The following is a 12,806-nucleotide window of genomic DNA, read 5'->3' as shown; positions in this document are numbered from 1 at the left end:
TCTATAGTACTTTCGCAGCATATCAAAGTATCTAGCAGAATCTAGCAGACCATCATCTGATTTAACATTTCGGTAAACATATCTGAAAACAGACCAATAAAGCTCTTTAGCTGGCTCCTCCTGCAGAGAATGCAGAATCACCTCTGCATTCCTGCGTGCGTGAGCAGAATTTGAGGAAGTGACACCGCCAAGTAACAAAGCAGTGACGTATTGGTTACAGCATTATTTTTAACCCACTCTGGATATTTGGGCGTGACCATTTCAAGTTTAGGAATGTTTATTGAGGTGTGATGCATATCCGCTCAGATGCATGCATTAAACTGGCTTGGGTTCGATTGTTGCTGCTGCTCGATGATCATTGTTTCAACAAAAACAGAAAATAATGTACAAAATGTAAACAGATTTACCTTTCGCAGGAGCCAAACGTGCTAGCGAGGATTGGGATTTCTCTTGAGCAGTGCTTTCTGTCACTGCCGGAACAGGTATCTTGGGGCCTCGAGTCTGTGCAAGTTGCCCTGGTCCTGCTTTAAAATGCTGGCTGGCAGGCGGCCCAGTTTTCTTCATTTTTCCAAAAAGATCTGCGTCCATGTCATCAACGTCCTGTTGTGGAATAGAGATGTGGGTAAAGGTTTTATGTATAGCAATGTGCCGCATACGTGCATGATGGCATTTAAGACTCGTATTGATTTTAATTAGTGAAATATGAAGTGAATTTGTAAATTATTTTTCATCTAGATTTACTCAATAACATGCCGATTACCTCAACCTTCCTAAAAAACACATGGATTCTCATTTAGGACTAGAATAGCATCAAAAGTATAACTTTCTGGTTCAAGCTTTGAAAACAATGCACACTATTTTGCATATTTACAGTGAAAATTGTGCATATTTTTATTTAAACAATGGCTTTGTATTAACAAACTTCAAATTAACATATATTTGAAATCCCAGCAAAATAAAGGTCCATTAACTCTGAAGTAACCGTGAGCTTGGATAAATTGTTATATAGCCCCATTTGCCATTACGAGTTATGACTGTAATTAAGAGCCAACAGCTTGTTTTAATAGGAATACCCGTGATGTGTTAGGTATGAACAAGTTTAAAAGCGTCCAAAATCACTGCCCTGCAGCACTTGGTACTATTTGAACAATGAGACAAAAACATCTCTTCCTCAGAAGAAAATGTAAAAGTCCTTTATATTTTGTAATACAATTAACACGGTGAAACACATCGTAAATGTAAATGAGCTACATGTGACTGATTATAATCAATTAGGGTTCGAATCTGGAACAAAATGCAAAACAAGTTAAATCACCATCACACAGCAACACAGGTGGTAAAAGAGAAACATCTCTGTAATTGAAAAACGTTAAGTAACTCATGATTCTAAGAATGTGTTTATATATGTCTAAAAAATGCTCAAATATTCCTCATTATTGGACAACAAGTTTCTTTCGGGATAAACCTAAGACGGTATTAAAGTCAGTATTCTCAGACAGGCATAACGTGGAGTTATCTCCAAAATCATGGGCCCCATTATACACCGAATCCTCATATGCGAGGCCATGCGGGGTTCTAAAACAAACACACTCGTCGCCTTTGCAACGCTCTCCCAACCACATCCCCCTCTCTTATTAAACCCACTATACCTTAACCTCCTCCAACCTTACAAAACAAGCGATCTGAATCAACTAAACATAGCACCCAACGTCACTTCCAGTCGGATTTTTTTAAAAGCCACATATCTGCAAGTAATATTTTACACTGGCCTCAACACAAACACTTTTTTCTAGCCTTGTAAGGGGCCTCAAACATCGGTGGTGGTGGGTGGGGGGCTATTTGAGCAGTGGCGAATTGCCGCGTGTCTACACCGCCATGTGCCTCCCCCTCGCCCACTGCTGCTGCCCCTTCCCAAGAGCTCCATAACGCAGCTCGGACACGACCTCTCGTAACCCGTCCCTTCGTCTCAAGTTACTGCTTGGCAAGCAAACGCCAATTGGTCGGCTCTACACGACACACCCACTGAATATGCATCGCGATAGGCTGCAACCATGAAGCTCAAGTTCGTGGCAGCACCGCCAGCCACAGAGGAGGAGGAGGCCTCTCACAGGGCACTGGGGGCCACTGCTGCTGCTGCTGTCACACCACGAGCCGCCCAGCAACATTGGAGCGACGCGTACTCCAGGCCGCGAGAGCTCACACCATCTGGTAAAGAAGGTACGGCTATAGGCTAAAGCAACTAAGTGCAGACTTGTTTTCCATTGGACTACGTTGTTAGCATCAAATCAAAAGCAATATCCAATGGGTGCTGTAAATAAACTGGCAATGCGGACTGTAAATAAAGTGCCAAATGCACTACTACTACTATATCGTGTATTCATTGCAATGGTTATCGTACGTTACTGCATGGGGATGTGTTCTTTAAGCTTGGTTTACATGTTGGCAAAAGACTGCATCGTTCAACTATTTGTAAGACAAACTGGTTTTGATCATCAAGCACGATATAGTAAAACAATAGGAACATGGTCATGAGATTAGTAAACGAAGATTACGCAATTTATGTTTTGAGCAAAACATTAAAATAAAATACCCATTTTGTTTTTACTAAAACCCTAAATTTGTTTTGGGAAATGAAACACGTGAGTGTTCAAACAATGGTAACCTGTGGCGTATCCCTTTTGTCGGCAGCCAGGAAACAGATATTTACTCGGTCAAAACTGTAAATAAAACCTCGGTGGTATTTACTTATTTTGAATAAGATACCATTTCAGAAAATCGCCATCTGTTTTTGGCAAATCTGCGCTATACTTTGACAATGCATTACTTCCACTGTCAAACACAAGATGTACATCGAATTGCCTTTTAACTACCCCAAGAACAAGAATTGGAATAGATGACAAAGACTTTGCCGTTGCGCACCAAAGTTTTGGAAACACCTTGTCTCTATCATCGTACATCTTTTAAAAATATCCTGAAGCAGAAGATTAGTTCTGGATATCATCACATTTGCAAATGTGGTTTGTGACTTTGATCGAACCCGTGTATCGATAGTAACATTTTTGTAACATTTTAATGTGTACATTTATTGAGGGGCTGTCGGTCTGGCTGTCGTCTGGGACTGTTGTTTTGCTGCCTTGCCCAAGCTTGCATTTATTGTGGAAAGGAATTGATTTAATTTAGCAATTTATACATATGTACTTTATTTAGATTTAGTTACTTGCTTACCTTTCCTATAATTTACACTCCTATCAGTTTATTGTATTGCTGTTGTAACTTTCTGACCCGCCCTGACTGGACATCTGTAAAAAAGAGCTTGACAGCTCATTGGATTCCTCTTACAGTCTAAATAAAGATTCCGATTCTGATATGCATCATTTTCAGAGCCGACCTCGCGAGTTGCCTAACGGTGGTCCTGCTTGCAATGGATGCCTCTCCCCATCAACCCACGAGTGTGCTGGCCCTGGCGGGGGGAAATGCTGGCCAGCTGCCAGACACTGCAAAAGCAACAGCTGGAGAAGCATCAATCGCAAACAAACACAAGACCCATATCAAAGCCGATCATCGTTCATATTTTGGGATTTTTTATGAAATGATGCTTTATATCGTCTACAAAGAAAATCCGGCTGGGGATATTGAGTCCAGATCCATTACACAGGATGCAAGATATGCCGCAAGGTGCCAATGCATTGTGACTGTGCTCAAACAGGACGTCGCCCTTCACAGTGTGACAGAATACAAGTGCAAGACTGTCCTGCAGAAGATGAAGGATTACTTTTTCATGCCATCTATGTTTCGGATTGTGTTGGTGGAACCAAGACGATGGCTCAGAGTCGTGCTGCTCATCTTCCTGGCCGTGTGCCTGCTACAGCTTTGGCCAGTGCTGCTTCTCTTCAGCCCACTCGCGATATGCGTATTTATGTTGCAGGCGTACTGCGGCATCTGTGCATGGGACAAGGTTGATGGAGAGAGACACGATGCGATGCATTCCCACATGCGTCCTGCAAATGTACTCCCTGCTTGACTGAGCGTCCCTTTAAGTGTGCATTTAGGAAAGGGCCACGGTTTGGGTGCTTTTTTGGAATTAAGATTCTCGACCCCTGTCCCCATGTGACACACTGTGCCTACATGTCGCCTTAGCCATAACACTGCAACATGTGTTCAAATTTACCAGTGCATGCTTCTGCCTTTACATGCCAAATAGAAAACACGTGTATTCATTTGAAAGACTTATTAACACAAAACTCCTGTATAATAATTGAGGTGATTTAGAGTATCGTACTAACATTTTTTAAAATCAATGTTGGAAGTGAATGTAACAAATATGCAAAAAACAAATGTCTTTAATGAGCAAATAATGTAGATTTTATATTGCAATCTTGTTTTATGTTGACAAAAGCCTACTGTGAATAACGCAAACATCTTATGGTAAGCGCACTAAATAAACCTAGACAACGTATGGCACAATCAATGGACAGAATCCCCAAACACAATATTATCTCATAGGTAGAACCTGAAGTTAATATTTAAAATCACCTGGTCAATATATTTGAGGCTAATTTCTATTGTTTTCACACTACATTAAGTGCAACCTTTTTACTACAAATCATGAAACCACTTTTAATAATGAATAACTTCCTGTAATAATCTCGAAATACTATCATGAGTCATGTCATGTCTTTTAGAATCACTTTTTTTAAATATATAATTGTTGAAGAATGAAATGATTGAATTTCTGCCCTTTGTCAATCTACTGCTAAATGAAGGCTTCACACTGTTTCAATCTTGGGGTTGTTTGACCTTACTTCACTGTGCTGATCGGTGTCAGTTTGTGAAGTGGGGGGAACAAGACAGGTTCAGCTTTGAACCTATGAATAACCTACGCTAAATAATCTAGCAGAGCAGACCAAACCTATTTGTGTAATACCACGCTGAGCATTGAACTTTACTAAATGGTGTATGGGATCAGTTCAGCAAGTCACTCAGACAGCCATCATATCTACATTTCACTGTATAATTAGTCAATCAAATTCAATTACGTTCCATGCATTTAACCTAATTTTAACCAAGCTGTTGGAATGAAACTTTTAAACCAATCTTCCTCTGAAGGGTAGTACATTTTACTGAAACCATGGATTAAAGCATCTCATTGTACACAAAGGGATAACACATTGCTGGGTTATATATTTAACTTCATATAATGTCATTAATGGGTTTCAATCCTGCGCTAATGACAAGTACATCACACTCTGTACTATTGTTGGTCATTAAGACTTGTAGCAAAACTCAACCATATGTAGTATACGACATATGTTATCGAAAACACATGTTTACATACGAACACGTATCAATGGAAAGATGCATCGTGGCACCTTCCATAAAAAATAAACCTCTCTTTAATACAATAATATATTCCAGTTATTTTACAACACGTACAATTCTTTAAAGGGTCTGCTATTGTATGTGCATCTTATATCAATTGCAGACACTGTGTTTGCTTCTATTGCCTTCATGTCAGTCGCTAATACTCAACACACATTGAATATTGTGATTAAAGAGTGTGAAGTTACCGTGTACGTTTTTTTTGGTTTGCCTCAAACTACATTTTCATCATGAGTTTACAGATATGGAATATGGTTAACTAAACCTTTAAATTACTGTCAGAGTTTCCATATTTTCTAAATGTGCATGCGTATGTGAAACTCAACATTAACAGAAGTGGTCAACATGTTTACTGACATCTTTTCGTCAAAATCTGTTGCTATGAACTTGAGGCTGTCCTCCTGCCAAAACAGTGTTTTGCTTGTTTTCTTGTTCCACAAAAACGTGCATTTTACATTTGGTATTTTCATCAGCCGATGAAGCAGTACCCATGCATATATCACACGAGAACATATTGTGGCATCCAAAACATACAGGGCCCAATTCATATGTTAACTAATATATACTTTCAACTCATACAGTAGCGTGAAAAGAAGCGGCCAAATTTAATATTCTACTAATTTTATCCATGATCTAAAATTGGACAAAAAACTTTTACCAAAACATGCACTGGACATATAGGTATTGTCTTGTATTAAGAAACTGTTGTATTATAAAATGAAAAAGCTTATCCAACATCTACTAGCCACTGCTTTGTGCTGGTCAGTTATCATTACTGTATGCGCACTACTGGTGAAGGAATTATTTTGTGCCGAGGGGCACTGGCCAAATTTCTGCAGAAATGGAGCAACACGTGTTCACAAGAACTGCGAGTGTTGAGCAAGAGCCAAATGATAATTGGTGTTAGTGGTCACATTGCCCACGTACATTTTTGGTCTAAAAAGGGAAAAGATTAAAAGGTTGTATCGGACATGATTCACTGAAGGAGTGTGGCAATGGTTCACAGATTATGGAATGGTCATGATCACATGAGTATGATCTAGGCCATTTCCACATTAACAATGTGACAAGAAAGTTGGGAGCAGTGACATGTTCACCCAGTGCTTTAACCAATGATGCCCACTGCAGGATGGCACACAGTCCACCCTGCACTTTCCCGCATATGCTTTAAAATAGGCAGTTTAATAAAAAAAACATATAATGTACTTCTCCAAATGCTATTCCTGTGGTTATTGCATTATATTTAATGAGTAATAATGCAATGTATTGTCCATTTCCTAACACATTCCTGCGGAGGGAGCTGGTAGGAATGTTGGGTTGCTCGGTCATTGGCCAGGGTCAACGGCGGCGTGGTGTATTCCGCAAATATGCCCAACTGTGAGGGCGAGCACAAGCCGGCGTGAGTAGGTTAAACGTTGAGTTTTATAAGGGCACCACGGGGTGACCAGCCCCTCCCCACCCAGCCCCACCCCCCACGCTCCCCACCCAGTCCCTCCTCACCCTCCCCACCCAGCCCCTCCCCACCCAGCCCCTCCCTGCATGACGGACGGACACAATAATCCCCTGTGGGCTGGTGTAACCAAGAGGTTCCTACCAGTATTAATGCCAGTTAAATGCCAATTATCTATACGTCTAACACGTTTTATACGGGGATTGTGTTCTTGAAAAATGGCGCGTTACTCAAAATCGCGTAAATTAAAACATAATTTTCCTATAAGAAATAAAGGAAATTGTTTTGGGGTTAGGGATAGTAGTTCTAAAGTAGTTCTAAAGTAGTGAACTATTTGTCTTTTGTAAACGTGACACATTTTTTACTGTTTGGCCGTGTCGGGTGGTGGAGGGTTATGACACATTTATAAATAACGCGATCTAACCAAAAAACTTTATTATGAATAGTTTATCTTACTGCTTCAGATGACTCAATGTATCAAATATGCACTTTAGTGTCATAGTAGCAAGTGATTAGCACTGTGATATGCTTGGTGAGTGTAAACAAATCATTTTAATCAGTAAATGATGAACAGAAAAATGTGTGTCGGCCAGAAAATAAATAGATTGAACAATACACAGAGATGTGCATTGCACATACAAAAGTTTTCAGCCTCATCAAGATCACCAGCTAAAAATAATGAATGTGTGGCCATTTTGTCCATTAGATCAACTCAAAGAGTTTTAGAAAATGTGGCCATCCCAAAAGGCAGGAGTGTAAGCCAATGATGAGTCTCACCTCCATCGTGTTAAGTACAGCCTGGGGATCAGCGTCAGAGACATCCGATCCCTGCCACACAAACGCAACCAGTCATATACACCATGCCTGAAACATGTCAGATTTTATGCATGTAATATATTACAATTCTGGCATACTCATAACACACGATGATTTTGTCTTAGGAGAAACAATAACATCATGAGTAGGAAATATAGTATTGCTATTTCTATTCAATAATTTATGGTATTAAAACAGCTACTCAAAGCTCTAAATGCACAAACCCCACCCACTGGAACAACAAGCACCATCACTATTTGTAAATAGGGAACTGTAAATTATTGTGGTGAACTTCTTGCACGTATACATTCTTACTGGCTCATCATTTTCAGCTTCTGCAGCCAACTTGCTAAAAAAATCTTCATCCAGCACAGAGCTGCAATACAAAGCCAAGTTATACTGGAAAAAACGGACAGGAATTTTGGAAGTGGTTATGCAGAAAAAAGCATGTGGTGACTGGAAACGTTGATCAGTGTGAATTTAATTACATGTGAATACTATTACTGTCAATATAAAAAAAAATATGTATCTTTTGCACAAAATATAACAGCGAAACTGGATTGCTGTATGACACAAATCACAGAAAACTTCATTGGCATAGTTGTAAAGCACCATACCATTAATATGCAAGCTTTAATATACAAGATTTAGTCTGCATATGGATAGAAACGATTAATCACAGAAAGGTGGACTGTAGAGGAGAAGATATCTGACGTTAATAAACTGCTCAAACATACACAGTTGCTCAGTAAAAATGTCTTTCCGACAGACCTGTTCTTCACCTGACGGCTGCTTGCGTTGTGGCCGAAACGTTGTGAGAATTATTTTATTATGTTTTATTTTAATATTTTATTTCCCTTCTACGTGACTTTACCGAAAGAACCAAGAAGATGAATCCCTGCAGTCACGAAAGCTTTAAATCGAAATTTAAGTCTTATGAATACTCAACATTCCACATTTATCAATCACTTTAATGTGTAACATAGAAGCCTTTGTAATGGCACGTGTGGGTGGTGGAATAGACGCCCATCCATTTAATTACAAATCACAAATATCTAGCATGCAGTGTATCCATAAGAACGAGTTTCATTCACTGAGACCCTGCAAGTCATGCTGTGGAAAATGCTACACGTGTAAGCATATGCTGAACTTGTGGAACAAAACAAAAGTTAATTTAATGTAATACAAAGTAACTGTCTGGTTTTCCTATCTTTTGGGTGCATCGAGAAGCAGCTGGATTCATGTTTATTCTTGATAGTGCTTAAAAACTATAATACTGTCATGATATTCCTACTGGTTACCATCAAGTATGCTTTCATTAGCTATCATAAAAATCAATTAAAACAACGAAATGCAAAAGGTTTTATCAGCATTTTGATGACAGCTTGATGAAGCTTTGTTTTTAGACAATATACATTAAAAAATCGCCTATGTTGTCTTACCTTTTAGATTTACCCATGTTAAATCTTCCAGAGCCACCCCCATGGGTAATGCGTGATGGGGGCTTTTTAATTGATTCATCTATCAAAAACATGTAACAAAAACAGCATTGTATATCCATATTAAAATGGTCTACATCCACATTGTCATTATTCCAGTCTCATCAAGCTCAAGTGAACGTTAGGTAGTGCTCATCTTCATTGCCAGCTATAACCCTCTTTTGGAGTTTAACTTTCTATGGTGGACACCAATTTCGTGACAGTCTCACCAATACTTAACACATTTGTAAAAAGTACTGCCCGATATCGAATCCAATTGATATAGTATGTGATGCTTCACGCTATGGCCCCTTTTCCAAGTAGACAGATATTAAGATCATTAACTCAAATGATATACAATATATTGTGCTTCTAGAACAGTGTTATTGACCATTGTGTTGAGTTTTTTTCATTTGTGGTGATTCACCACTGGCAACGCAGTTTCATAAAAAGATAAATTGCGCTATATAACAGCTTTTGCTGTCTCATGCACGAAACACGTATTAATTGAAATTGCCAAACAGCCTAATTTCAGGAGCCTCCTGAAAAAAGTCTTGAGACTCAGGGATGCTTTCCTGGGCAAATGAATAACTTTCCCAAAATTGGCACTTATTTTATAGACCCAAGAAGAATTCTGGGACGTCAACTCACTGCCAGCATTTGAACCTACAACCTATTTTAAATGGTGCACTCTGACACAATTATATTTATTTAGATCATCATCAGCTATGATCATTCCAGTGATACATGTCTTATTATTGGCAATATAAAGTGTTGCATTATCATCTGAATGAATAAATTACATAAAGGTATGCTGTATTCCAAATCATAATTGACAATACATGCAATATTATGATCTATCTCTTATACTGAGCTGCCTTTTAACAACCCCCAGTAAAATCCAGAATGCAAAAACATTATATTTTTCAAACAGCATACAGAATTGTGCACACAAGTGTCGTGCTTAATAAAGCAAAACAACTAACTTTAATGATGCTTCCATCCAACCTGCATATGTCAAAGGTTATTTCGACTCTCTGTGTCTCTCTCTCTATGCCTCTCTCTTAGATCTCTCATGCTCACATGTCTTTTGGATTGCACTCTTTTGGATTACACCCGTTGGGTTGCACTCCCTCGTCGAGGAAGCCAACCTCTTCTTCTTTTCTACAGTTACATGCTAATTTCTCACATTAACATCATGCTAATCCCTCACATTAACATAGCCACTTCTGTGCCCTCTAATTTCTCACATTAACATCATGCTAATCTCTCACATTAACATAGCCACTTCTGTTACGCTCGTTTAGGAGGCCGCTCTCCTCCTATCTTACAGTTACATGCTAATTTCTCACATTAACATCACTAGCCCCGGCCACTTCTTTATAACCCTTGGGCTACACCCATTTCAAACCTTTTAAAACAGCAGCCTCAGCAGCAGACCAACGCTTTCCCACCTGATGACGGATGCTTGTGTTGTGCCCGAAACGTCGTGATTTATTTTATTTTCTACCTACATGACTTTAGCGAAAGAACCAAAGAGTATGGATTCCTTCAGTCACGAAAGGCTCAAATCAAGATTAACTTTAATGAATTATATATACACACCTTCATCTCCTAGAAGGTCTGTCAAATCTGCATCGAGGACACCTATGATGCATCACAAGCACTTGCATTATCTTCAACATTTTATATTGTGTTCTTGTGAATGTAAAGACAGCGATACAACCTTCAAGATTATAAAAGTATTCAGACAGAATTAGTCATTTATTCAGATATTATTGTATTAATGAAAACGACGTGTTTAACACTTAAACATTTCGGAGTAACACTCATTAGAAGTGATACATTTACTCTAATGCAAACACAGTCTCTGCAGTAACTGTTTTACTTACGCATATAATCTTTTTTGCTCTTCCCATCCTGGAATTAAAGGACATGGACAAACTTTTATTAATCGCTTTTTGGAATAAGACTTGTTTTCTTAATTAACGAATTAGAATGAACAGTAAATAAAGTTGAATAATTAACTAACCCAGTCCTCAAGAACAATTACAACACTTTGGCAATTGAGAATTATAGAATTTAAACCTGTTAAGTGTTGAATGGAATTTGTAACAACTGATATCACTATGAAAGGTGATTCATTGCAAAATGCTTCTGTTTGGTGTTTGAACATTCTAACACCTGTTTTATTTCCAGAAATGGTAAAACCTATGCTTATATTCTTATATTCGCATGCATTTATTGGTGATAGTGTTGGCCGTGGTGCATAAGCACACACAGCATTCAATTTCATCAAGGACACTGCCTCAAGAGGAGACACACGGTGTGACGTCTGTGCAATGGCCCGACTTCAGTGCCTTGTGCTCAAAAGATTGCTACAATTGATGATTTTAGGTTTTTAAAAGCGAATTTGACAGCAAATACGTTATCGGAGTATACAAACCTTACCATCTCTGAATGCAACAAGCAGCGGGACGACTCCGCCAGTCAACCTCAATTGGCGCTTTCAGTCTCACACTTTCACAGTCTCACACTTCTCCGGACTGCTGGCTGTCCCGTGCTGATGATTCTCTCGTTGTTGAAGCCGAAGTTCGAATCGAGACGTGGAGACTTTTGACTTTCTACTTCCCCAGGTCTCTTGAGTGTTTCTCTAGCCTGGATTAACTTTTAATTACTGTACTGTAAGTCATAAACTTCCCACAGGCCACATTGACTCAATTGTCTTTGTCTCTCCGGTCGTTGTACAACGTTACTAAATCCATAACGTTATTAAATCCACAATAACGTTATTAAATCCATCATAACCTTATTAAATCCAACTGATTGCGCGCTCTTGTTTCGCAGTGTAAATGTCGAACCAGGCCGCAGCGAGCCCCGGGGTTTCGCATGAAAGCAACGCCCCCAGAGGCGCACCAATTCCCGCAGAGAATCAGGCGACAGCGAGGCCCTTGCAAGTGGAGTAGCTTCACCCACGTTGACAGATAAACGAACTGCGTATTCATTAAAACAGTGACAATAGCGATGATGGGCCGGTACTTATTTGACAGCGACTGAATTGGGAGCCCGAGGTGCCAAGAGCGGCGTTTCTGTCACGACGGTGACGAGGGGTCTGTCGCTGTCTCTAAGCGACGGCGTCTGGAAGGGGGAGGAGGAGGAGGAGTTGAGACCAAGTAGGGCCTGGAGGCGGCTGAAGTCATGGCGGTTTCCGTAGTGTAGTGGTTATCACGTTCGCCTCACACGCGAAAGGTCCCCGGTTCGAAACCGGGCGGAAACATTTTATTTTATCTAAAAAGCCTTCTGTTGATTTAAAGTGTCATACAGTTAAACGATATCGAACGTATTTTCAACCGTGAGGGTTCAATGGTTTTTTGAAAATACACTTTAATACCAATCAGTTTGAAAGACAATGCATATATTATCAGAGTATGTGTTTTTTGTATTTTGACCACAAGTATTGTGGTTAATGCAGACATGATTCCTTGTAAAAGTTTTTTTTAAACTTAACACCTGTTTTGTTGCCAGATAAAAGGGGAAATCATATTCTCGAATACACTTTAAGTTTGATGTGAATATTGTAGCAGGTTTATGGGATTGTTCGGATTACTCTATTACACTGTGTAACAAAAACATATTTTTTGATCCTGGGTAGTGTTACTTTCTAATTGCTTATGCCTCAAAAG

General features: G+C 39.3%; 1 long non-coding RNA gene and 1 other non-coding gene across 2 annotated transcripts; one reads left to right on the top strand and one right to left on the bottom strand.

Moving 5' to 3' along the window:
* Positions 1 to 336: 336 nt before the first annotated feature.
* LOC144953885 (uncharacterized) lies at positions 337 to 12,317 on the bottom strand. Its single transcript, XR_013640929.1, has 7 exons — positions 11,575 to 12,317; positions 11,016 to 11,043; positions 10,729 to 10,770; positions 9,088 to 9,166; positions 7,961 to 8,021; positions 7,607 to 7,657; positions 337 to 600 (listed from the first exon to the last, which is right to left on the bottom strand). It is a non-coding gene; the product is annotated as an uncharacterized LOC144953885 (long non-coding RNA).
* Positions 12,318 to 12,327: 10 nt separating this feature from the next.
* Positions 12,328 to 12,400, top strand: TRNAV-CAC (transfer RNA valine (anticodon CAC)). The gene has a single exon. It is a non-coding gene; the product is annotated as a tRNA-Val (tRNA).
* The last annotated feature ends 406 nt before the right edge of the window (positions 12,401 to 12,806 follow it).

Source organism: Lampetra fluviatilis, unplaced genomic scaffold (assembly GCF_964198595.1).
Source record: "Lampetra fluviatilis unplaced genomic scaffold, kcLamFluv1.1 SCAFFOLD_899, whole genome shotgun sequence".
NCBI lineage: Eukaryota > Metazoa > Chordata > Hyperoartia > Petromyzontiformes > Petromyzontidae > Lampetra > Lampetra fluviatilis.
The sequence above is the reverse complement of the archived record's forward strand: the minus strand, read 5'-3'. Positions and strand labels throughout refer to the sequence as shown.